The sequence below is a fragment of the Excalfactoria chinensis genome, chromosome 2 (genome assembly GCF_039878825.1).
Source record: "Excalfactoria chinensis isolate bCotChi1 chromosome 2, bCotChi1.hap2, whole genome shotgun sequence".
Classification (NCBI taxonomy): Eukaryota; Metazoa; Chordata; class Aves; order Galliformes; family Phasianidae; genus Excalfactoria; species Excalfactoria chinensis.
Window position 1 is genome coordinate 11,690,143 of NC_092826.1, and position 26,882 is coordinate 11,717,024.

Genomic DNA, 26,882 nt, shown 5'->3' on the forward strand with positions numbered 1-26,882 from the left:
TGGCTACTGTGCACATAGGAAAGGAGCGGTGAAAGAGAGCCTGGAGACCTGTCCAAGAGAGGGAAATTGGAAAGGGGCCAGGTGGTTTTGCTTGCTGCTTGGGTAGCTCTGCAAAGGGGAGAAAATTGCTGCTGGTTCTTTGTTGATGACTTTGAGATATTTTGGACATTTCATGTGCCAAGCCCTGCTGGAGGGGGCACAGCTGCAAATGTGGGAAGGATGGAGAGAAAGATTCCCTATAAGAGTCTCTCACTCAGGCATACCTGGTGTTATGGGGTGAGGGCACCATCCATTCGGACAGTGCTGCTTCTAGTTTCATGTGTCATCATAGTGGTATCTATCTTTGAGAGTCCAGTATGCAGTTATCAGACACTTGCATCTTCTTTAACACTCCACTTGGGAGCAAACAACAAGACATCTGATTATCCCAGAAGCTTTTTAGAAATCCTACATGGTTATTACTATTATTAAATCTTCCATGTAAGTCATTAGCTTGTTTTCCAAAGGTGAAAAGATCTTCTAATCGTTCCTCTCTGCTCTGCCCTCATGAGATCGCATTTGGATTACTACATCCAGGTCTGGGGCCCCAGATACAAGACAGACAGAGAGATGCCGGAGAAGGTCCAGAGGAGGGCCACAAAGATGATCAGATGGCTGGAGCACCTTCTCTACAGAGACAGGCTGAGGGAGCTGGGCTTGCTTAGCCTGAAGGAGAGAAAGCTGTGGGGTGACCTCATTGCAGCCTTCCAGTACCCAAAGGGAGCCTATAAACAGGAAGGGAGCCAACTCTTTACAAGGGTAGATAAATAGCTGGACAAAGGGAAATGGTTTTAAATTGAAGGAGGGAGGCTGGATGTCAGGGGGAAGTTCTTTACTACAAGGGTGGTAAGGTGCTGGAACAGCTGCCCAGAGAGGTTGTAGATGCCCCATTCCTGGAGAGGTGTTCAAGGCCAGGTTGGATGGGGCCCTGGGCATCCTGGTCTAGTATTAAATGTGGAGGTTAGTGCCCTGCCTGCGGCAGGGGGATTGGAGCTTCATGATCCTTCAGGTCCCTTTCAACCCAAGCCATTCTATGACTGTATGATTGTACGATTATGTGAACTGCACAGTCTGTCTCTGTAATTCCTGATCCCATGAGCAATTTAATCTAGATTTTATCTTCTTGCCCTGCAATGGGAAAGGGAAGGATAATTCAGTCATGGTCCCCTCTTCTTGGCAGCACCTGATTCCTGATGAAGCAGATATGGACTGGAGGACTTCTGAGCAGCAGTAGTAGATTGTACTTCTGCCTGAAGAGGGCTTGCAGAAGGAAAGGGTGTCTAGCTGAGGTTTAGGAAGAGAATGCAGATAGCAAGCACCTTAATGCATCAATGTCTATGGTAGGTTAAATGGCTTAAAAAAAAAAAAAAAAAAAAAAAAAAAAGATGCAGAAATTCCAAATTCCAGAAAGGATATAAATATGCGCAGATAAAATAAGGGGAGTAACAAACTCTTTTTATTTCATCCTCATGTTATATTCTCCTCTCTCTTCTATAATAGCACAAATATCTTCCCATGACTGGTACAAAGCTTCTGATTTTTCCAGGAAGATATTAAAATACCGTCATCATGGCTTCTGCAGTCTGGGTCATTCCAGACAATAACTCTTGGCAGCTCAGTTCATTTGCACTGGAGATGCTGGGACCACCACGATCAGTGAATTAATTCCAGCAATGTTCTGAATGGATTTCTGCATCTAGTGGGCGTTTGGTCTCTGATCCGCTTCTCTGAGCTCTGCTGTGTATGAGCAAGGAATCTAGCTGTTACTCATTTTTAAAGCTGGTTCCTTTTGGCACCGGTTGTACTTCAGCTGACTCCCGCAAACAAACAAAACATTCTTCAAGGTTTTGTGGAAGTTTGGAAGAAGTCTCATGTTTCTCACTGCCTGCTCTTTGAAAATAGCAAATGTGCTGTATTTCTCCTACCTAAACACAAACAGAATTCACCTCTTCTGGAGCTGACAGGAGCTTCCTACATCTGATCCCATGTGTGGGTTGCCTTTCAAACCATATTCCCTTGTAACTGGATAGTCTTCCAGTTCTGAAATAGTCAGAAAGACTTGAATGATTGGAAAGATTTATTTCTTTGTTGGGACAGAAATGAAGCTAAACAGGCTCAAGCCAAGAGTTTCAAAAAGCAGGAGATTAATATTAGACTCTGACATTTTTATTTAGCTAATAAATAAATAAGTAGGAAAAAAATACTGAATGGATCCCAGCAGCTGTGTTTGGTGCTGATGGCTTTGAGCACTGCATTCTTAAGAAAAAAGGCTGTTTTACCTACATACATGGATCTGAATGCAAAGTTCTCAGCTGAGTTTCTACATTTAAAATTCCTGGCCATGCTGCTATTTTATTCCATGCAGTCTCGTATGTAGGCATACTTCGGCTGGAGGGTTTGACACTGGTGTCACGAGTCTGAGGCTGAGCTTCTGCTAAAGTCTTGGCCAGGAATTGTTTCATTTTAGCTTTGGTCCAAAAAGGAAGTTGGGAAATTTCTGTTGCTCTCAGACCTTTAGCTTTTGCTCAGATATCTCTTTCTTTTAGCTGCTTGATTTTCTGTGATTATTATCATAACAGCTTTTCACTGGGGTGGAAAGAACTCTTGTGTGGACTGTGGTGCAAACTAGAAGTTTGTTTCACAAAGCTCAGCTGGCAACCCTAATATACCTAAAGCTATAGGAGTTTCTACTTCTTCATGGGCAGAGCAGATGTGCTGGTATAGCTAGAAACAATTCTGCTGCACCCTGAGCTTTCCATGGAAGGTTTCCAGAATCTGTGGTCCAACCAGGCAGGAGGAGGGCAGTAACATGTGTCTGCCTACTGCTTGAAGGTGGAAACTAATGATTCTTGGTCCAGCTTTTTTTCCTCCTTCCCAATAACTCAGACAGTAGTGCAGATCAAACATTCAAGGGCTTGTGGAGCTTTTTTAACCAGGATTACAAGCATGAAAATGAGCCAACACAGGGATTCTTGAAAATCATATGTCAGATGGGAATGTATGCATCCTGAAGAATACTGACTGCAAATAAGTGGTGGCTTTGGGAGAGATAGGCTGTCTAAAGAGAATGTGGGTTTTTCATCCTTTGGGGATATGCAGAACTTAATTGGAGAGAACTCTGAATCTAAATTTGAAGCTAGTCCTACTTTCAGCATGTGATTGAACTGGATGATCAGCTGCCCTTCAGATATTCTTTCTGACCTAACTTACTCCACCAAACACTTTGTTTTTGTGTTTTGAATGTCTTAGTTTGCCTAAGTTAAAGTCCTTTGGTCAGCAGTTAAATGGCAGCACAGAGTCACCCGTAGATACTATTAACAAGATATTGCTCTATAGTAGATCCTTGATAAAAAGGATATGTTGAAATGAGAAATTGTAAAAGTTCTTGTGGGTAGCCAGTATGGATGCAGAGAAAAGGCAGTTTAAGAGAGACAAATGTTTAGAGCAACCTCAGCAATTTAATTCACTCATCTTTTCCCTGCCACATCTCTGATGGAGTCACCTTGATTCACTGCAGCCAGGATGTAAACTAACCAGTGCCTTGAGTGAATCTTTGAGCTCAGTGTCTTCCCTACTACATTCTGTCTGGCATTGGGAAGAGAGAAACATTCCTACTGCTGATATCTCTACTGCAACAAAATGGAACAACTTAATGCTTTAGGTCACTGGAGCTATTCACTACACAAACAAACAACAGCTATAAGAACTTGTCCAGGACAGAATAGAGCAGAAAAACTAGCTCTATTTGTTTGGAAACGTTGATAATTATGCTCATCAGAAAGTCAGAATGATTGTTGGGGGTTATTTTTTTCCTTTGAGATTCATAAATAAACAACTATGTTAGTTTAGATCTTTTTACTGTCTCCTTGTGTGTCTTTACTTTGTAGTTTTCAGTAAACAAAAGACACATTTAAAGAAATCACAGCCGGCCTGTGAAATCAACATCCTGAAGAACTGAAGAGAAGAGGAAGAAGGAGGGGTTTATCCAGGGAATATTGATAAGATTATTGTTGTCTTGTTGTCTTAGGCTATGTGTGCAGCCCAGTAGGCCAACAGTACTCTGAGTCGCATCAAGAGAATTATGACCAGCAGGTTAAGGGAGGTGATTCTGCCCCTCTACTCTGTTCTGGTGAGACCCCACCTGGAGCACTGCATCCAGTTCTGGGGCCTCCAACACAAGAAGGACATTGGAACTGTTGGAGCATGTCCAGATGAGGGCTACAAAGATGATCAGAGAGCTGGAGCAGCTCCTCTACAAGGACAGGTTGAGAGAGTTGGGTTCTTCAGAAAGGAGAGGAGGGGAGGCTCTGGGGGGACCTTTTGGCAGCCTTCCAGTACCTGAAAAGGGCCTACAGGAGAGCTGGGGAGGGACTTTTTATAAGGGCAGGTAGCAGCAGGACAAGGGGAAATGGTTTTAAACTGGAAGAGGGTAGACTGAGACTAGATATTAGGAAGAAATTCTTTACTTTGAGTGTGGTGAGACACTGGAACAGGTTGCTTAGTGAGGCTGTGGATGCCCCCTCCCTGGAAGCATTCAAGGCCAGGCTGGATGGGGCTGTGAGCAACCTGGTCTAGAGGGAGGTGTTCCTGCCTATAGATGATCTTAAAGGTCCCTTCCAACTCAAACCATTCAGATTCTATGATTGTTAAAAATATGATGTAATTCTTAAAAGCCGTTTTTTTTTTTTTTTTTTTTTTTTTTTTTTTTTTTTTTTTTTTTTAAATTAATTCTTCATCTGATCTGAGGCAGCTGTGGAAGAATTGAAAGGAGAAACTACTTTGCTAAAGTGCCACGATAGCCTTCAGGTTTCCATGAATCAGCAATGTGCCCTTGAAGCAAAGAAGGCTGATGGTATCCTGAGGTGCATTAGGAAGAGCATTGCCAGCAGGCTGAGGAAGGTGATTCTCCACCCTTCTCAGCCTTAGTGAATCTACACTTGAAGTGCTGTGCCCAGCGCTGAAATCTCCAGTACAAGAGAAACATGGAACTACTTGAGAGAGGCCGATGGAGGGCTACAAAGTTGATTAGAAAGGATTTTATCTGTGTATACAAATATCTTAAGGGAAAGTGTCAAGGGAATGGGACCAGACTTCCTTTTCAGTGCTACCCAGTGATGGGATAAGACGCAGTGGGCACAAACTGAAACGTGAGGTTCCATCTGAAAATGAAGAAGCACTTCTTTTCTATGTGGATGATGAAGCACTGGCACAGGTAGTGCAGGGAGCTTGTGGAGTCTCCCTGAGTCTCCCTCCCTGAGGACACCCAAAATTCACCCAGATGCATAAAAGTTAAATGTTATTAAGTTTCAAGAGCAGAGTAGCACATAAAATGCTATGATGGAGACTGTACTGTCCCAAATGATCCATGGACTTAGATGAAGATAAATATGAACTGGATTTCGAACAGTTTAGTAGAGTTGTGCAGATACTTAAGTCTTCAAGTCACCCTTGAGATTATTTCAAACCTCAGACTCTGAAGAATTCTTAAGCACTACTAGTCTGGTGCATGCAGCTCTATATTCACAACTGCGTGTTGCATAATTGGAAGGTGATGTGATGCAATCAAATAACCTACAACCTTCAACTTCATGCAGTCTAGCATGACTGTTATTACCAGAGATAACAGCTTTGGTATGTGATCTATAGAGCGACAAAAGTGACAGTACATGTCCAGGAAATACACACCTACAGATTAGATAGTTTCACAGGTGTAGATACTAGAACGAGGTATAAGCTGGAGTGTATATGAGATGTCTATTTCTCATTAGTTAAGCCAGCACACAGATATATTGTGAATGAAAAGGAATGACCACAGTGATAAGGTTAATCCATAGCAAAAAGAAAACTAGATTTGTTTTATGAGATGCCTGCAAACAGTGCTTGAAAGTCAAGAACTTATAAGGTGTGCTCGTGTCTCTTTCCTGCAAGTACATATGGGAGAAGTATCAAGGGGTGTGAGATGCTCATGGAAAGTGTATAGAAACAGATAGTAAGGCAAAATGGAAAAGGAAAAGGAAGCAAAACAGCAGAGAAAGCAAAATAGAAAGAATGGACAAAACAGAAATATAGACAACATAGGAAAAAGGAGCGTCAGGTAAGGAATGTACTGGAACAAGTGTGATCAAGCTGAAGTAAACACAATTGAAGAACAAACCCTGCCTTTGGAAGGAGCTTTTAGAACTCCTAAATGCCAGTTATGATTAACAGGCCTTTCTTAACCTGACCCGAAATCAGTATCTGGAAATCTATATCCTATATGAAATGTACATTGCTATAAAGTCCAATTCCCTGGATATTAAATGATTAGTGCCTAAAACCCTTTCCTAGCTTATAGAAGAGTTCATAGAAACTCGTTACCTTTGGCTGTTTATAAACACAACACAGATTTTTTCTTATTAAACCTTCCTTCCTTTGGAACAAAAGGAGTGTGTGATCTCAGAGAAGACAACAGTCCTACACACAAGGAAGAGGGAAGATTAAGAGGATGAGAATTCCTCACTACAAAAAAATTGATAACCTCATCAGCAGAGGTATATATGGACTCAGAAGCTATGATGTGGTTGCAAGTACAAAAAGGATCTCCTGAGTATCAAAGCCATGATGTTGCTCTACAAATGAGTCAGTCACCACTATCAAATGCTATTTACACTGGGATACACTCATGTAATTTTCCAGTCTCTGGGAAGAATACAAGAATGTGGGAGGGAGGTTGTGAGGTAAAACAGGGTTATGAAGTTGATCAAGGGATGCAAAGGGATGACATTAATATTGAAGATGTGATACTTAAGTAGTTGATGCAGTTCTTTCTTGCAAGATATTTAAGTAGAATAGCATTCCTGTTTGGGTATTGAGGAAAACATTGTTCAACACTGTTCAAGATAACTAGAAATAAAGATAAGGACAGAATAAACCATAATTACTCCTAGTCATTTGGTAACAAGAGTTCTTCAGATAGTGATGTTGTCTTGGATCTCAAGGGTGGGAGAAAAGTATCAGGGAAAGCAACAGGTATGAGTAGATACCATAATAGTGTTAAGGAGACGCAGACTACTGGGGATTATGCTGATATGTGTTAAGCATTGAGAGACGCCTTAATTTGACTGGTGTAGACTGGAGAACAAGTGGCACTGATGACAGCTAGGCCCAGGCATTCCAGGGTATGAGTGGTCACAAATTTCTTTGTTGAAGTGACAGAATTTTGTATTCTGACCATGAGGAAAATCTTGCAGAGAAGCTCTCCAGGTTCAGTAAGATAAATAGCTGCCTTAAGAAGGAGATTAGAAGGGAGAGAGTTTTATAGAAGTGGAAAAAGCAGTCAGAGAGGTTGAACATGGAGGAATGAACTGTGAACTGCTGAATGTCAAGCTGAGATACACCTAGCAAAATATGGTGAAACAAATAACCAGTTGAGTTCTATAGGAAAAGGAGTGCTATACAGTCAGAAATTTGTAATGGTTAAGGATAATAAAATGTGTCACTAAGATTAAATTAATGCTTGGAATAATTTTTGATAGAAGTTTTGATAATAACTATGAGGTAGAGGTATAACAGCCAACGGGAAAGAAAATAAGAGGTGTTTTAAGACAAGATTTTGAAGGAAAGCATCATTGGAACAACTAATGTGCTACCACTCTAATTAATAAATAAATGTGAAAATATGCAACATGGGTTTGGCAAAGGCATGTGTTAACTGTGTTAAATGATAGACTCACGGATCTGTAGAATAACTGAGGTTGGCAGGGACCTCAGGCTCAACTCCTGCTCAAGCAGGGACACCCACAGCAGGAGACACAGGGCCATGTTCAGGTGGCATTTGAAGAGTGCTAAGAAGGAGACTTCATAGACTCTAGGCAGCTGTGTCACCTGCACAGATATTCTTCCTGATGTTCGGACAGAACCTCTTATCTTCCAATTTGGGCATACTGCCTTTTGTCCAGGCACTGGGCTCTCTGGAGCCATCTCTTCTCCAGGCTGAACAGGACCAGCACTTTCAGCCTTTCCTCACAGGAAAGGTGCTCCAGCCCTTGTCTTTGTTGCAAGATTGCCCTGCTTGGTATATAAATTGAGGGCTTTGAAGAGGACACTCCATAAGTATATAAAAATGCTTAATTATTCAGCTAAGTTTTAGACCTCTGAAGCTGGGTGAGATGTTGAAAGTGCAGCAGATGAAGGGCAGCAGGGTAAAAAGGACACACAGTTCCCCTGAGTGTGGGAGAAAAGGTACAGCAGGAAGTGTGTGACAAGGAGAAATGAATGGCAGTCACAAGAGCATAATACAGTCCCAAAGGGGATAGGTAACAATGACATATGAAGAACTTCTATTTTCATACACTTTGAAAACAGATCTTGTGTGTGTTCGTTGGAACTAGGAAATGAACAAATAAGTAAAAGCTGAAGTTCTGAAGTTTGAGCAAAAAGATGTCCACGTATAACCCACATTTTTAAAGGGGCATTTCTCTGCATTTCCTTTTCTTTATAAAGTTCATCCCCTAGCTGGCATGCATTGATGTTTGCAGTTTAGCAATACAACCAGCTGCGTTTTCTCAGCTCAGAAGGGAGGAGTCCGTGTTAAACTATGGGCAAATCATGTCACAGGAAGCAAAGAAGTGCTAAAAGCCTTCTCTTTTTCTCTAGCTTTAAAGGGCCCTAGGCATTCTGAGCACTAAATTTTCGGGAAGCATAATCAGACAGAGAAGAACATATACACACTGAAAAATGTTCTTCCTGGTAAGCCTGTAGAAAATGGATAGAATATGTTATATTTTTTTTTTTTTTTTGCATTGAAGAAAGCCTTGTGATACTGCTCCTTCATTTAAGAACATAGCCAGGTGTTTGCTGCTTGTCAGTCAAGTTTATTTGCTTTATCTTAGTGGTATAAGCATTTTTTCCTGATCTTTTTCTCCTAATAGTTGATCTGCTATGCTTTGAAAACTACCGGAACAGTGAACAACAGGATATTATTTTAAATTCACATAGAGAGCTACCTTAAATTCAGATACATTGTATTCTACTTTTACTGTCAATTAGGCTTTGCTAAGTCTCAGATACATTGTCACTTTGAATTTTCAGTAATTAATGTCTTTATATAGGGAAAGATTATTTCCTTCTGCCACTATTTTCTTGCAAGTAATACCAATCAATCAATACAGCATCTAAGATTGTTGTGAGTGGAGAATGAATGGGAACGCCTGGGTGTGTAGCAGGTTATGGAGTGCAACATAAGGAGGGGGGCTCTCAGAATGGCTGCATTAATGGCATCCGCATTTGGAGTTCATCAGGACCCCATCAGTTCCACCTGCAGTTTCATGACATGCTTGGAAAATGCATTTTGTTGAAAGGAGATCAGCTCTCCAAGGCCCTGGGTTGATACATTTCACAATTGTTTCTTTTTTACTTTCTCCATCTGATGAGATAGTTTTGGGAGCTGTTCCAAAAACAAGGCCTTGCTGGGGTTCAGTAAGAGCTGCTCTGTGTTTCACAGTGTGGTTTTGTTCCCTTGTAAAAAGTGAAAAAAAACCCCCACACAATAAGAACCCAAAATCATGTGGCACGCAGTGTGATTTTCTGCGCTCCCTCTGGGAAGATCTTTGCATGGATTTGCTGTGGCAACCAGCTAATAGCAAGCAGCCCACGCTGCGACTGCTTCTGCAAACTGTTGATGCTGCTCACAACAATAGATCCATTTGCTCACTTGTAAAAGGAACAGCACTCTGCAGCTTAAAAGCTTCAAGTAATACCGGGTGATGAGTTTTCCCAAGGAAAGGAAGGTATCAACAGTTAATCCATAATAAAAAAGATGATTTTTGAAAAAACATAGTTTTAAAAGGTCTTGTTTCAACACTGACCTTTAAAGGTAATTTATGACCCTTGCAAATACCTGGAAGGAAAATTTAGGTGAGACTTAGGCAGGTGTTGTTTCCAGTCATGCAGGCTAAGACAAGACCTGGCTTTCTGCTCAGCCATCTGGAAATATGGGAGATCCTCCTGGGTCCCCTCCTCTGGGAATGGGTGAGCTCACATGCATCTGACAAGAGCCAGGTGTCTATCAGAGGCAAATGTATTCAGAGTTTGGTCAATACTGCTTGGAGGAAAAGCATGAACAATCAGCCCTGGAGCATCTTTTGCATTTACTGTAGTAGATTTAATCCACTCCACTGATCACATCATTTCCAACCAGCAGCGTGAGCCTAAAGACCAGTCTAACCTTTACTCAGTATCACCATGGGTAGTGATCTCGAGTGCCTCTCGTGTGAGATAATGAAAGGTTGTGAAAGGCTGTTGGAAGGAGGTCGTGCACTAAAACACAGGTAATACAGGTTGAAAGCTGTCTGCAAATAGCCCCGAGGCAGCAGCAATTGGATGTACTATTCTCCATCTAATGCATTTGTAATTGCCACTTAAAGAGGAACCATGCTGTTTTTCTTTCTGGTGAATCTCATCATGTTTTCTGAGTCAGTTACCCATCTGGTATCAGCACTGACAAAAACAAAAAGAAGAAACGATTGCTGTAGGAGTTCTTTTGGAGGCCTAGTTCAGCTGTGATGAACTGATATGTAAACTTGTTTTTCGGACTAGCAAATTTCTTTCACCTTCCTAATGACAATTGCCCTAACTGATGCTTTCCCAAGAGACACAAAAGGGAGCTTCTGGGCCACTTCTTTTGCAGAGCTGTGTCATGCTGGCAGCAAGGGGCATGGAAGTTCTTTCTGCACAATGTGATCAGATTTGGTGCTGGGTGACTGATACCTCATTGTTTTCATTTAAGAAAAAGAAAGAAGAAATTTTTCAGAGCAGCATCAGCCATCAGGAGGGTAGACTCTGCTCTTCATTTTGTGCTCAAGTGCCAATTAAAACATCATCAGCTTCAAGCTGTCCTCGTGGTGCCCTTCTCTTCAGTGCATTGTCCAAACACAAGTCAATGGTGTGAGGAGAAAGGAAAGCTGATTTAAGTGATTATTTTTCAGGAGGGTTCCAAATCCTTGGAAAGATTAAATGATAACTGTGTGTTTACTCACAATTGCAGAAGGGTTTAAGGGTATTACAAGATTTAAGAAGACTACAGTATTTTTATAATTTTATTCTTATCACATTGTGAAATACTTCTTTCCATTAGGGTGGAAATAAGATCTTCTTGTTTCCATTTTAGTCCTAACTCTTGGCCCGGCTATCAGTTCAAATGGCAAACAATAGCTCAGCTCAGTCTCTGGGAGGTCTTTCATCTGAGAGGGATCTGAGGGATTACAAACCATGAGAGCTGATTTACAGAACAAACCAAATTATTTATCTGAAAATTCCTGTCATAAATATTAAGGTCCTTTCGACACTATGGAAGACCAGGTAGAACTGTAGGAATTGTACATTCTGTCATATTCGGCATCTCTTTTTAACATATTTATATTAAAAGAACTTTTCTATGTACGACTGATCTCAAAGTCAACAAAATCTGTGCTGCAAGCAGCTCCGTGCTGTCATAAATCACCTGCTTATTGCACCTCAGGGATGTTAGGAGCTCAGTGCTCATGAAGATACATTTATGTTTGAAAAAAACACCATTTCAGCATGCAGTCTGACAGATAGATGCTGTCTCCCTTGGTCTCATGTAACTACTCCATCACTTAATTGTTTATTATAACAATAATCACCATGAAAATTTCACAAAGGGAAGCTTTAATTTTTTATTTTTTTTTTTACCTCTGAAGCCACAGCAAAAGAACTGAGTCTAGTTTTATTATTCATATCTTTTGAACAGTATGTTGTGTTTTTGCTCACAGATGGGAATGAATGAAAATGAAATGAATGACTGCTTACAGAAACACAGGCTGTAGTAACATACCAGAGGAGGAGGGGGAATTAAAAACTGTGTTTTTGTGCTCCGTTTGGTGAAAGCTCTCTGCCACTGCCAGTAGCCTGAGAAGGCAGCAGAGGATCAGGCCCCTACTGCATTTCAGTTGAATCTCGATTGTTTATCCCAGGAGTAAACATTGAAGGAGTGTTTCCAAAGGTTTAATACTTCATTGATCTCCTGCTGGTGTTCACAGACATGACTGTTGCTGTGCTGACCGACAGAGACAGCCTGGACTCAGCTTCAGCCTGCAGATCACAAGGTAGCGCCAGTGCCACTTCCTGCTTTGGGTGTTGTTTTACAATGAGGTGAAGTATGCAGATCTCTGGTGGATGTCCAGCATTACGTGGAAGGTGCTTGGGGAACCACAGGGCTGGGCTCTGAGATGTCTCTAGGTGCTCCAGCATGGTTCTGAGCCTCTCCACAGCCTCTGCCCATGGCAGACCCATGTCAGCTCAGGAAAGGTTTGACCACTGATGGAAAGAGATGAAGGGTCCTCCCTTTCTGGTTTCCCATGTTGATGAAATCACTTACAGAATCCTCAGGTTCTGTGGAAAGTGGTGCTATACCCAGGAAAATTCTCTTTTTTTATATTGAAGATTAACAGCCAGACCCTTAAATGAGCTATTTTTCCTGCTCATTCTTTTTTTTAATGATATCCAGATATTATTATCATCTTTTAAAAATCTGTGTTCTGTCAAGGCCACCTTAGTTCTTCAGTGCACCGTTCCCAGTCACAGTATAGGCCCAGTGTACCCTGTCATCATACTGGGGCTGCAGAGAAATTAAAATGTTCTGAATTCAATCAGTTTGCTTTGAGAACCAATGTCTTCAGGGACTAACTGCTTTTTTTGGAATTTCTTTTTTGGAAGCTTGCTTATGTGAGCAGAATAAGGTACAAATGCACATACTGATGAAGCTGTGGATGCCTTATTCCTGAAGGCGTTCAAGGCCAGGCTGGATGAGGCCCTGGCAGTCCAGTCTGCTGAGTGGCAAGCTTGCCAATGGCACAGGGGGTGGAACTGGGTGAACTTAAGTGTCCCCTCCAGCCTAAGCTGTGATGTCACTATGATGTGATTCTGTGATGACTCATTTGCATTCATCTGGATGGTGGCTGTTGGACACGCACTGTGCTGGTTCCTTGGTACTGTCCATACACCTCACAGCGGTTCACATGCTATCAGTTCACAACTGAACCAGGTTTGTGCCCAGTCATTTCATTGTTAAAATAATTGGCTTCAGCAGGAAGCTGAACGATTTGACAATCTGTTTGCGAACAGATTAGGAGGATAATTTTCTCTCTTTCCCTTTGTTTCCCTTGTGTGTTGTCTGATTCATAAGTTGTCATCAAAACCCCGCACTCTACCTGCTCATGGAGTTCTCATTTCCTAAGAATTTAAAAGCCACTAAAGAACAGTCACACACTGTTATTTCATTTTTATGTTTAGTGCAGCAGAGACTGAAATGCACGGCTTTCCCCCCAGAAATTTATTATCTCATTGTAAAAGTGAAGTTGAGTGAATGGAGCTATTGGTTAAAAATGAGGGGAAAAGGATTTCAACAACAAGATCAGAAAATTACTTAATTGAAGTAAGATGCTGCCAGCTCCCCATGGAAGCCAGCTGGAAGCCATCTCTGCTCTGTAATGGAGTGGTGGGTCTCCAACAGGGTCCTGGTGCCTCCTCCTACATCCTCCTTCCAGAGGTCTGACTTGTGCAGGGCTGTGCATGGTGGTTTGTGCCTGATGGCTCCCAGCCATATTAGGCTGCTGCTGTGTAGCTTGTGGGGCCAAGAGAATTGGCTCTTCTTAGTCTCTGAGTTGCCAGCTCCCTCCTCTATGTAAAATGTAAAAGATGTTTCCCAGCTTTAGTCAAAGCTTCCAAGACAACCTCAGTGGATGAAACTTAATATGGTGACAAAAGTATCAATTTTCACCATGCCCTTATCTTTAAAATTCTTGAATTCTGGGATTCTGGAAACTAATGAACTTGATTAAAATACAGACCATCATATTACTGTAAACCCTCTTTTACTCTAGCTGGAAGAAAAGCTTCAGAGAGAAAGAGACAAAGGGAAAGCAGTCAACCTTCTTCCATCTGGAAAAAATAAACTGTTAGGTGGGTTAAAAATTGTATGGACCACCAGGATCAAAGGGCCCAAGGTCCATTTAGTGAGTAAGAAGTGAAGCACCAACCTCAGAGTGGTGACAGTAACAGCTCAATATTGACATTGACGTTAGTCATATGGTCAGCAATGCATGAGGAGGGAGAGCACATTCTTAGTGAATTTATAGAGAGAACTAAATTAAAGGGAGGAATCAATGAGCTGAATGGAAAAGATTCAACTCTGAAGGACTGTGAAGAATTCTGAGGACTGTCTTAACAGAAAACTCAGAAAGTTCGACAAGGAAGGGTGTGAAGTTCTACACATAGAAAAGAATATCCTCTTGTACCAGCAGAGCCAAGGACCTGATTGGATGAAAAGCCACCTTCTTAAAAGGACACAGAGGTGTGATGGACACTAAGCTGATATGTTCAATATAAATGCATTTAGACTGGAAATAAACTGCTCACTGGGATTCAGTTGAGATAACTCACACAAGATAAAGAGATTCTCTGTCCCTCTTCAGTTATCACCAGATACTCAGCTGTGAGGTCTCCTGTTCAAGTGGCTCTGCTCCAGAGCAGAATACCCAGCATGGTTAAAGCCTTGAGTGGAAGCTGCAACCCATGAGAACCCATGCTCTAGTGAAGAGGTGACTTCAGGTGATCAACTGGCAGCCAAAAGCTGCTCAGCAAGGAGTTACACAGATCATAGAATTACAGAATCATAGAATGTTCCCAATTGGAAGGGACTCATAAAGATCATTGGGTCCAACTCTTGGCTCCATACAGGACCACCCAAAAATCAGGCCTTGAAGCTAAGAGCATTGTCCAAATTCTTCTTGAACTCCAGCAAGCTTGGTGCCATAACATTGCTCCAGAGAGCCTCTTCTAGTGCCTGACCACCCTCTCAATGGATGATGGAGCCAAACTACTGATATGGAAGAAGGAATTACAGCAGTCAATACCAGTAATTGCTTTTGGGGAAGTTCAGTTTGAGCATGAGCAAAAAACAGGAGGTCAGTGCAGCACTGGAGGAAGGATGGGGCAGTCATTGTCCTTGGATGATCTGAAACATTGGTTAGACAAAACCATAACACACCTGACCTGATGTTGGTTAAAACTGTGCTTTGAAAGGAGTGCTGGATTAGGGACCACCACATGTTCCCTCAGGCCAGATTTTCTATAAATCTAAGACAAGCTTTACAAGAATAATTTGTTCTTTTATACTGGAGAAATTACACAGTACTTAAACTTGTTTCTTCTGTAGTATCCCGGTATTTAGCTTTCTGAGGTCTTTGAGTACTGGAAAAGAATCAGACACAGAGAAAAATTCCCTGTGTGAAGGATCAGTATTACAACTAAATTAAAAGAAAATCTGATTTCTCTTCACTTATCTTATTTCTGTGTCAAAAATTGTGAAAACCACCATGAATGATTACCTGAATATATATATATATATATATGTATGCACATACCTACAAATTATTATTTAGGCATATAAATAACTAGGTTAAGTAAAATGGTGTGAAACTGATCAGGAAGGTTTCAAGCTTGACTCTGGCTGAGCTCTTAACAGTCTATGTTCTCAGCAGGACTTGTTGGCTGTCCAGCAGGTTGGAAAGTCAAGCCACTTTATTTGCCTACTTAGTACCTGAGATTTGATCTTGCACTTAATTAAGCCAGTGGTAAAGCTCTACCAAGCAAAGATGTGGCTTTTCTAGCTTTACCTTTTAGACCAACTTTTTCCCATTGTTTTAGCTTCTGTGTAAAATGAATCTATAATGATTATATAATTATGATATCTAATGAATAATAGTTAATATTATTATTAACAACAATCCATACAATAGTTATGATTTTATAATAAATGAATATATAATTATGATTATTCTGGTTTTGCAGAGTTGTATAACTGTTTTAAATTCTATAGTAGCAAAAAATTAATAGCCACAGTGTCTCAGATTGTGGGACAGAGGTATACTGAAGAGTTAATGATTTCTGAAACAGGGAGTAGGGAAAGGTAATGGGGAGAAAGGGGGTGAAACCTGGCCAAGGGATGGGGCATAGGGATGGGATGTGCGTAGAGTGCAAACAGAGAAACTATTGCTCTGAAACAACTCTCTGAGGAAAATTGAAGGGTTCAAGGTGTGTTAAAGGATTTGTGACCACAAACAAGTATTTATGGACAATCTGGTGGAAGGAATTCTTTTGCATATCATCTCCTAGTAATTATAGGTGCTTCTCTACATTTGCTGGAACTAATTCACATGTAATAGCACATTGCAGATTTTCACAGGGATCTTGTGAAATACCCTGCAGTATTGGATTATGCCTATTGCAGTTTGGTGTTTAGTGGTGGCTGTAGGAGCTTAACCTAGACATTTGACGGTGGTTACTGAACACAAACCCCTGTGACATTTCTGGATGTGCTGTGGATCTCCTCTGGAAGAGCAGATGTGCGTATTTTGCAAGTTGGATGGAAAGAGACAAAAGAACTGAGAGTGTCCAGGACAGGCTCTGGCCAGGCACAGTGCCTGTCCATGGGGCTGCACTGCTTCACATGGGCTGAGAACTTGGCACAGGCTGCGGTGTGGCCATTGTTTGCAATGAATGGCTACTTCATGCTCACCCGTCTGCAGCGGCTATTTTTAATCCCAGATCCTAACATGCTGGTTTTAGAATAGTGCTTGTCTCAAATGTGAAAGAAACCACAGAGCAAGAGACTAAAGGGCTGTTTTGAAAAAGGTCCGGAAGGGAAGCCACACAGACTGGAAAGCTGCCCCACTAAACCCAGCTTTAAAGAATAAACTGAGACATCTCCTAAAGAAAAGGGAATGCTCCTTTTGAAGGCTGCCAGCCAGAGTCATGGACTCAAGGCAGGGTCAGATGCTGGGGCTGATCCCAATTATTTACACCAGTATTACATTTTAATCGTAAGCTTGTTAACACTAGATTTTCTTGACCTAGAGGAATACAATACAAGGAATAGCGAACAGGTTAAGAAAAGCTAACTAACTCTAGCAGCTTCTCTGGAACAGGTTGCCCAAAGAAGCTGTGGATATTCCATCCCTAGAGATATTCAAGACAGGGTTGAATGAGGCCTGGGCAGCCTGATCTGATGGGTGGCAGCCCTGCCCATGGCAGGGGATTAAAACTAGGTGATCTGTAATGTCCATTCCAATTTAAGTCATTTTGTGATTTTATGACTATGCTCTGTCGGAGTCACAAGGAGAAAGCTGTAATCTGTGTACAACTTGTGCAGTGTATGTATTCTGCAGTGTACGTAGTAGATATGAAAAAACAGTGGTTCTGACAAAGACACGTTTTGAAACTGCAAACCTTACTCTGTCCTCTTGGCCAGGAAGCCCTCCTGAGTCTGTAGGCACCTTTCCTTCATTATTTTTTATTAAAATCTGATTACTGTTTCACACCTTTGCAAAAGTCTGTGAAATTCCAGCTCTGCTTGAAAATATCTGGGCTATAGCAAGGTGAGACTGTCTGAATAGAGAAACACATTGGTAATATCCAGTTCTGCTCAATCATTAATTTAACAGCTCCATCCAACTGAAGGGTGTAATCCTCAAAGCTATAGTTTTTCTCAGGTATCTTATTTCTTTTAGAAATCAGTGGCTAAACATGCAGTGATATTTGCAAAAAGGGATTTTGCTTACTTTGAAAGGATAGCCTGGCTGAAAGGCATAGTTACATCTGAAAGAAGCTTTTCTATGTACAGTAAAGAAGGCTTTGGCCCCTAGTACTTACAAACAGTCTTAACAAAGAGTATCAGCCACAGCCAGTTGGGTAACTCAGTATGACATGACCATACTCATGAGCCCGTTTTGTTTCTCTTAAGTCTGCAGAGATTTTTGTGTGTGACATTCACAAAGAAGGTAGAATAACCTACACAGTATCACGCAAACATTCTTGCTTACAAGTGGCTTTTGTCATTAAAGAATTTTCCCCTTCCCTTACAGCTTTTCTTCCCATGGGGTTCCATCTGATTTTTCACCCCTACTGTGCCATAGTAATGTTAGTCCAGTATTTTGATGCCCTGACTTAAGATACTGCTACATTTTATATTAAGAAGGAATTATATTTTTATACCTTGTTCTAAGGAGCACTATGGCAAACACTTCAAAGAGAGGTGGAGAATAATTCTACAGCTGCTGTCTTAAAAAAAGAAAGGTCTTTCCTCCTTGCTACCCGAAGTAAGGAAGGTATGATTGAAAGTCTGTGGGAGCCACAAACCCTTTCCATTGTCTTCAGTGGACTTTGATTTAGGCTCTCAGAGTGTCCATTACATTTTTATTACCCTTTCTGGACACATAAAACTTTACTTTTATTGTTTAAGAAAAAAAAAATCATGAATGACTTTAACATTGACTAGGAGGAGTCATTGACCTGAGCCAAGTGTAGTGTAGCTCGGGGGCTCAAAGCAAATCCCCACAGCCCCATCTTCCACTCCACTTTATGAAGCTTTCCTGAGCAGTCACCGTGCCAGCCCTGGCTCACATGTGGGGAACTGCAGCATGAGCAGAATTGCTCAGAGGCTGAGAATGTGGATTATCTCTTGCATCAGGACTGTACCTAGAAATCAAAGTCATAGGTCTCACCATGTACACTGCCAGCAGGCACTATCAATCCTACTATCTATGGCTCGTCTACCCACCCCAGAAAGATGTTGGCTGCACTTTGCCTTCCATCAGAGGCCTTGCTTGGTAGGCAGTCTCAAACCCCTATAATTTATACTAGGACTATAAGGTTTAACGCATTTCCCTTCTGTCCATAATAAAGGAAAGCTGTGATCAGGGTCTGAGGGAAAACCTACACACACCTTATAAAACGCTGTATTCTGCTCTATTCCTGAAACACCGTAGAGCAACTTCTGGTAATAGTGAGAGCAGGGATGGGCTCAGAATAAACACCCTATCAAAAGTATTCCCGGTCACTGCACGCGGTCATGTCTTTGGGTGTGAGAATCATCAAAATAAAAGTGTCAAAGATCTTGCAAAAAAAATCTCATAACAAAGTTTAAATCAATGGACAATTCTCATCATAAACACACATTTCTATTTGGTGAAAACTTGCACAAGGGCTTGTGGGGTAAATAAGTTTCTGTGTTAACCAGATTCTGAGTCTCTTTATGTCATAGAGGGCTTTCTCACAAAGCCCTGAATCACTACTCATCTTTATTTTCTGGGGATAAACATATTTAGTTTCTTACAGATGCACAACCATCCTTTTTCACTTGGAGAATAGTCTTGGTCATTATTTTTTGTTCAAGGTAAAGAAGTCCTGAGGCTATTTGTCAGAAATTAGCAATGTCCTGAAAAGCATTTGTTTCTTTAAAAGTGATAAAGAGGTGAAGGAACAGTGCTGTCTGCATAGTTAATTCTGGGCATGGTGTGTTATTGTTGCAGAATACTGTCCCATCCTTTTTTCCTGGGTTTGTCACAGCCTGTATTGTCTCATGCTTGGCTATAAGCTAATGACCATCCTTTTCTGTGTGTTCACCTTTGTGCCTTGTCTAACAAAATACTTTCATTGACATGTTTTTATTAAGTAGTAACCTTCTCATTTTGAAGTCTTATACACTTATGATTTTTCTTATGAGTGTCCCAGCAACTATGGTGCATGTATTGACTTTCAGCAGGAGCCAAGCACAGAGCTGTGCTAACATATCAGATACATTTTTAAATGTACAGGTCCAGCCTCGTGCTACCTTTCAAAACCTCCAGGCTTTTCATCTCGTCTGTTCACCATCTGGGGCTGATAGGATGGAGGAAACAGAGCTTGGCGGAAGGTAGCGTGGCCTTTCAAGTGGATAGAGTCAGGAAGCAGTGAGCACCCAGACTGTGCAATCACACAAAGGCCCTTTAATGGTCCTATCAAACTCCATTTGGGCAGGTTGAGCTAGAGATCACCCTGATCCTGGCTCTGAATGAAGAGATGAGAGGCTAGGAGGTATCTTTGCCTTGCATTCTGGGAAAGGGGCACCCTGCAATTTCATGGCCCCAAGAGCTGGGTTTTGCATGGTGTGATCAAAGCTGTCTCCTAATTATGCCCTTCCCAACACTTTGACCGAATATAACAAATCTATTCAACCTGTGAAGAGTGAATGAGAAAGAGATTTTCACCTGCTTAAGGAGTTTGGGAAAAAGTACTTGATTATATGTGTTATGGTTCAAAGCTGGCTCAAAGTTCTGTTCTTTGTTGAGGGGTGGAGGTGACGCATCCTGCCCTTTGATGGCTTCTGCATCCAGCTCTTCCCATTATTTCACTAAGACACATGAGCTCGGTTACCCCGCTTTTATCTGTGCTAAATATAAATGGAAAAACAAACTGAAGGCAGAAAGGTAAATAAAGAACAGGAAGTGTAAGACAGACCTCTTGAGACTCTCAGTATTCCCACATGTTTTGTGTTACAAACCAGCAGGCCAGCACTGCCCTGCCACACAGGTGGAAATGGTGTGTGGAGGCCGCTGAGCACTGGATATTTACCCTGTATCAAATGACAGAAGGGGCTGAGTGAAACACCATTGTGCTGAGGCACTGTGAAAGGCAGCAAGGTTTCCAGTGTTCACTGAATTTCTCTAGGGTGGGCTGGTGTTTGTATAGTTGCCTGCAGTAGGAAAACATAAGGGCACTGGCTCAAAATACTAAGAGAATCTATCTTTATGTTGCTGGTAAGCAGAGTTGCTACTGAGGTCTGTTGAGCTTTTATTACTGGGTAAGAAATCATGTAATATTGCAGAGTTATGGGCTAATTATTAAAATGGATGCTACTTGTGACGAACAGCTCTCTGTGCCATCTAGAAAGAGAGCCAATGTGTGGTGCTAGACCCACTGATGCAGCTGGACAAAGCAAATGAGGTGAACTTCATTTTGCTACAGGACCATCCAATTCTTGGTTGTTAAATTTCAAGGTAGACCTGGCCTGCAGAAACCCAATTGCTGGAGAGATGGACAGATGAGTTTGTTATTGTGGAACAGTGGAAGATTTTCAAAGGCTGCAGTAATTTTCAGACCTTGAAAAGACATGAGGGAAAAGGCAGCAGGAGTGATTCACTGCGTTGCTGGAAGCTTTAGTCGCTTCCCAGAATCTGATCGGCTTCCAGAGAGATGGCAAAAGCCTTCAGTGTTCAGTCTGGGCCTCTGGTGGAGGTTTCTGTGTTTTCACACAGATGAGGTCTGATATGGATCTGAGATTAGCGTATTTTTATAAGCAGCCGGCGTGCATTTTCTGAAGGAGGTCTGGAAGCGGGACCACTTGCTGGAGTGATGGTAGCAGTTCTAAAGTTTTCCTTCAACAGAGAAGTAAGATGTACAAAATTTTATAGATTTTATTAGATGTCTTTTTTTTTTTTTTTTCTTTTTTTTTTTTTTTTTTTTTTTTTTCTGATTTCCTGTAAATTGATGGAGGATATTAGTTTCCAAAAGTTAATGAAGCTCAGGCTTTGTCAAACTCAGAATCTTACGCAACACTTACAAGTTCATTCAGGCTTATTAACTGCAGAGAAGGGTTGAAAGTAAAGTTTTAAAGTGAAGAGCATGCCCTTGGCTATTTGGCTTCTGTTGGTGAAGTGTCTCTATTTATGTGAATATGCTTACAGACACTCCTGCTGCTGCAGCTAACTATAACAGATAAAGGAAAAGATGAGGAGCCAGGTGTTGGACTTGATGACCCTTATGGGTCCATCTCAATTCATGATATTCTATGATTCTATGCTTTTTTTCTCCAAGATAGAAGGGGAATGGATAAGTAAGGTGAGATTCACCTCAGCTGGTTGCAGATACCCACAATTGAGCTGCTGTACAATGATCTGATGCTGTACATCCTCTCAGATGTCATGGTGAAAAAGGGTAGGGCCACCCTTTGCATCTATGTGTATCACCATTCAGCATCAACACTAACTGGAAGGTACATGATTCTCTTAAATGTGAGGAGACAAATGCTGCCTTCGGGGAGTTGCCCAGCATGTCAGTGTGGGAGAGTCAAGAAATGAGCAGAGTGCTTTTAAGAGCAAAACCAGAACTTTTAGTGTCCATCTTCTCTGTGTTCATTGTCCTCTCTGCAGTCAGCTGAAGTAAGAAGCTCCAGTAACAGGTTCCTGATTCCCTAGCAAATTGTGCCACAGATCTGAACTCCCAGATTGTAATAGGAAGCAAAGTTCTGGGTGTGAGGGTTCAGTCTGCATGCACAGCTTGGGGTGAGGCGGGATGGGGAAAAAATGAATCACTACATAGATAACCAGTAGTTGCATCAGAAGTAGATGAAAATATATCATTTTAGACATCCTCATGTTGGCATAAAATTGATCCAGATCAGGAGCTGAAATGGTATGCGCTGATTTGCATTTGGCTTGTTCCTCAGGACAGCAGTGGGAAGACAGAGTTCCAGGAAATGTCCATGTGAGTTTGTGTTTTTTTGGCATTGCTCCTCTTTCTCTGTGGTGCATTTTCCCCCCCTGTTCTTTCAGAAGCTGTGTGTGGTACATGCTGTTCACATTACATGAACTATAGATTGCTAGGATCATTGCATGCAGTCAGTGCTCCTGGTAGTACACCACTGAGGAGTTCACACACAGCACAGAGCTCTCTGTTCACTTTCATGAATGGACTGTCTGCACAGAGCACTTATCACCTTTCTCTTCAGGTGACTGGAGATGGAATTCTACCACTTTTGTGCGAAATCTAGAAAAATGTTTGTATATTTCAAATAGTGTTCTCCTTTCAATATATTTGATACTTGGTTCCTTCTTAGCTTTCACTGATGGGAAAATTTCTTTAGTTTACTACAGAACTACTTTCTTTGACTCCTCTGTCAATGGTGCCTGAGTAGACAAGGCAAGTGCTTCCTTTCAGTTCTAGAGTGTCTGAGACTCATTCTATGTTGTTTCAGCATGCAGGCACCATGAGGGCTCAAGGAGATGGGATTTCTGGGGAGCCATTTTGTGCTCAGGCAGGACCAGCAAAGCAGCTGGAGCCCAATGGGGATGCTCCCCACATTTGCTGCATTTGCACTTGTGCTGGGTATGTGACAGTGTATTGTACCAGAAGGTGGCACTCCAGACCCTCTAATATGTCCTGAGACACATCGATGCTCCATGAGTACCCCCAAAGAGCATCAACATTTCATATTGATTTAGTGTAGCTGAGTCTCTGCCACTCCTAAACTGGGGTTTGAGATCTGTTCGCCACTATTCTTTTTACCTGCTCTCACTGTGATCAAAAAAGCTTTGTTCTGCTGTTGACAGGAGTGGATGTATTGCCTTGGCCAAGGATTCTTCCTGACCACTTTTAGTGATGAGGCTGACTTGTTTTAGGAAGGGAGTTTCCCCCTTGCAAAGGGAAGTCATATACTGTGCTGCTTGTCCTCAGAGCCACTGAACCAGCTTTGCTCTTTTTTAAATTTGATGTTACAGAGAGAGCTGATAAAACTGCTGAACCTGCTTTGCATTGGGAAAAATGGCTCTGGCAGATCGGTCTTGCTCTGATAGGCAGAGTAACATAGAGGTTTTGAAAGCAATTACAAAGCAGGCAGCAGACTCCAATGAATGAGTGGGCTGTTAAAGATTTGAACTTAATAACAAGCCCAACTACTTTTCTTATCAAAGTACCGTCTCTCCTTTGCTTTACCCATCCTTATGCCCAATTAGTGTTCCACTTTTACACTCAAGGGCAATGGCCCCTCCGTTCTCCTCTTATTCTTTTCCTAGCAATGTATTCTCAGCTAATACGACAACTCAGAATTTAATCACTCAGCAACCTGCCAGCACATGGAAGAGCAGGCCAATCACCATAACTGGCTGAGATAACTGCAGTCGGTGCAAGGATCTCCTCCACTGCACAGAGCTTTGTTGCTTGAGGTTACACAGGGTCCCTAGATTTCCTAATCTGTGTGGTTATTTGCTGGATCATTGGTCTGTAGAAGAAAGTAAGATTTCTGCAGTTGAAGTTCAGTAGTTCCCTGATACGCATGTTTCTTAGGAACCAGAAATAGCTGTACCTCTTTGGCACTGAATTTGCAGTTGTTCTTACAAGGTGCACACAGAATCAAAGCGAACGTTTTCCTAATTTCCTGTTTTGTGTACAGATACTTCATTTCCAAAAAGCCTTTAACAACAACCTCATAATGGATTATCTTATAATTTAAAACCTGCATTCATCCTAAAGATGAGGTAGTGACCCTGTCATGCTGGAATGTGATTAAATGAGATATCTCTGAGAAATCTCTACATGTTTCTCTGGAAAGCAATTTCCACTTTGTTATGTTACAGTAGTTGGTGCCATATGAAGCAAAGGAAAACATTTGTCCAGCAGGACATCATAAATTTCATGACAGATTTTAAATTTTCCTGGATGAAATGTTTAAAGTGAAGCAGATGGATCTTCTAAAACAGACTGGCCTTTCCTGAGTTCATGAGAAGCTGCTTCATCTCCTCTGTTCAAAACAGTATGAAATCCCCTCTGCAGAGGAAGCCTGGTGGTAGATGGAAGTAATATAGGTGTTGGCTGCTTTTCAAACCGGGGGAAAACCAACACCATCTGAAAACCAGTATTATAAATAATTAGTCAGGATCATTTTTGATAAGTTGATTGTGCCCCATAAAAGAGGGATTGTGGAACACACCATATCCTTAGCAACTTGGACATAATCCAGTTTTTTGCAGTGCAGAAAGATCAAGTTAAATCACTTTTCCAAATAACCATTATTTGTTTGATTTGTTTTCATGAGAGCTGTTGATTATGTCAGTAGTTGTCAGATGCAGACTGACGCTTGTGATGTCTCGTGCCTTTCAACTTGAGAAAGTCGCATAAACTTTGCTGCCCTCCGGTTAGGAGCAACAGCCTTTTGAGAATGAATGAAATTGTTCAGCCCTCGGCCCTGAAATGTGGTTCTTGGGTCAGCCTTCAGCACTGCAGGAAGTCTGCATGGTAGTGTTTTATGCAGTAAGCCTGTCTTCATAAAGACATACTGAGAGTGGCACCTAAATAAAGAATGATGGAGACCCTCTATGTGCTGCTGCTTTCTGAATTGGTGAAGGAAACTTCTATAAAAGACACTCAGGTTTGTATCTATCTCCAAGCAGCACTTGGTGCATAGTACTTGAACTTCAGTACTATATAAATATATGTAGTACTTTGTATATATAATAAGCAGGGTTTAGTTTTGACATCTACGTGGCAAAATTACGCATGACATTCTAGTCTTGACTTACATTTCAGTGGATGAGCATTTCCTCTGCATATGTTGCTATGGTCCAAATATTTGTCTTATACTTTGAGTCAGAGATGCTGCCAGGAAGAATGGAACTGCAATAAAAATATAAAAGAGAGAGAAAAAAAAAACAAAAAAACCCAACTCTTTCAAAATGAAAAGGTGTTATCAGTAACAAGAGAGTAAACTAGATTCTGGAATAAGATATATTCGTGCAAGTAAGAAGAATTTTCCCTGAGGGAAATATGTTTATATAGTAAGTTGATGAAAACTGGGGGATTTAGTGGAATAATTATTAGCAAAGGAACATTTTCTAAAGGAAGAACAGTTTGATTATTTTTCTTCCAACAGCTGATCCAGAACTCTGATCCCACCCAGATTTTCTTGGTATTGCTGAAATCCAGTGAATCCCCTATGATGCTAGCTACCTAAAGGCCGTAAACTGTAAAACTCCTTATTAACCAAATAATCCATTATGTAGACAGTCTTGCTCAAGGTATAAGAAATGTTCATGCAGAGAAATACTGGAGATTCTAAAAGCTACCAGCAGTTTGTTTCTTGAGGCCCTGGAGAAGAAGAAGTCCCAAGTAAGGTTTAACTTCAAGTGCTGAGGACTAGATGGAGAACTGCAACATAGTCGTTTTGCCTTTATTATTCTTGCACTGTAACCTGACTTTGGTTCAGGAAGAGGAAATCCATGGCCTTAATTGAAGCCAATCAGTGAAAGGTCATGGGCTAATACTTAACAGACAGCAACAGAGGAAAGAAAAAACAAGGAAAAGGTAAGGTCTCCACTTGGTTCAAAGACTCAGTTGGATTCCGGAGACAGAATGCACCTGGAAGGAGAATGCACTTGGACCTCAAATATACACATCACTTGGGAGTTATAAAATTAAATTGAGTTTGTTTATAGTACTTACTTGCCATTTTCCCAGTGGCCTGTGCAGCAGCAACCTCTGTCTGTGGAGGTGTGGGTGACTACTGCAAATGCTCAGGTGTTTATTACACTGGCGTGACTGTTTATTAAGGACCAGAAATGGGATTCTGTTGTTCAAGCTATCCTAAAGGTTGGATTTAAATGAAATATTGCGAGAGACTATTTCAGAGTGTGATCAGTGTCTTCTAGAGTTTGATTTCTTTCTTTGTTTTGTTTTGCTGAGAACCAGTAATATCATGACTTTCCCTGTGCTGTATGGTCAGCAGTTTAAATTATTGCAGGGCTTCAGTATCTCTAAAGACAGAAACATTTTGTGACTATACTTTAAAAGCTAGATTTTATAATTTTATCCTTATTATATTTTATATTTTCATACTTTAAAAGCTATATCTTCTTTCAGTATTTAAAATTTGTTGCTCTTTCCCATAGCTACAGTGGACACAGGAAAGAGGTTTTTGTAAATTATTTCTTCCTTTTAAAGCAGATGTAAATCTAAGATGGTCATGATCATGGTCTAGTCTGAGCTAATCATAGTCTGTTTGCTCACTGGGTAGTTCAGCATGAACTTCATCAAGCCCAAGATTTATTTGAAAATGTCTAATTCAATTAGGTTCTTGTTTAGGTTAGCAAGTACAGGCATATTCATATGCTGGAGTACTTAAACCAGATTCATCTTTATCTACTGGTCTTAATCTACTGAAATGCTTTTTGTCTGTGAAGCAGTACTCATACTATCTT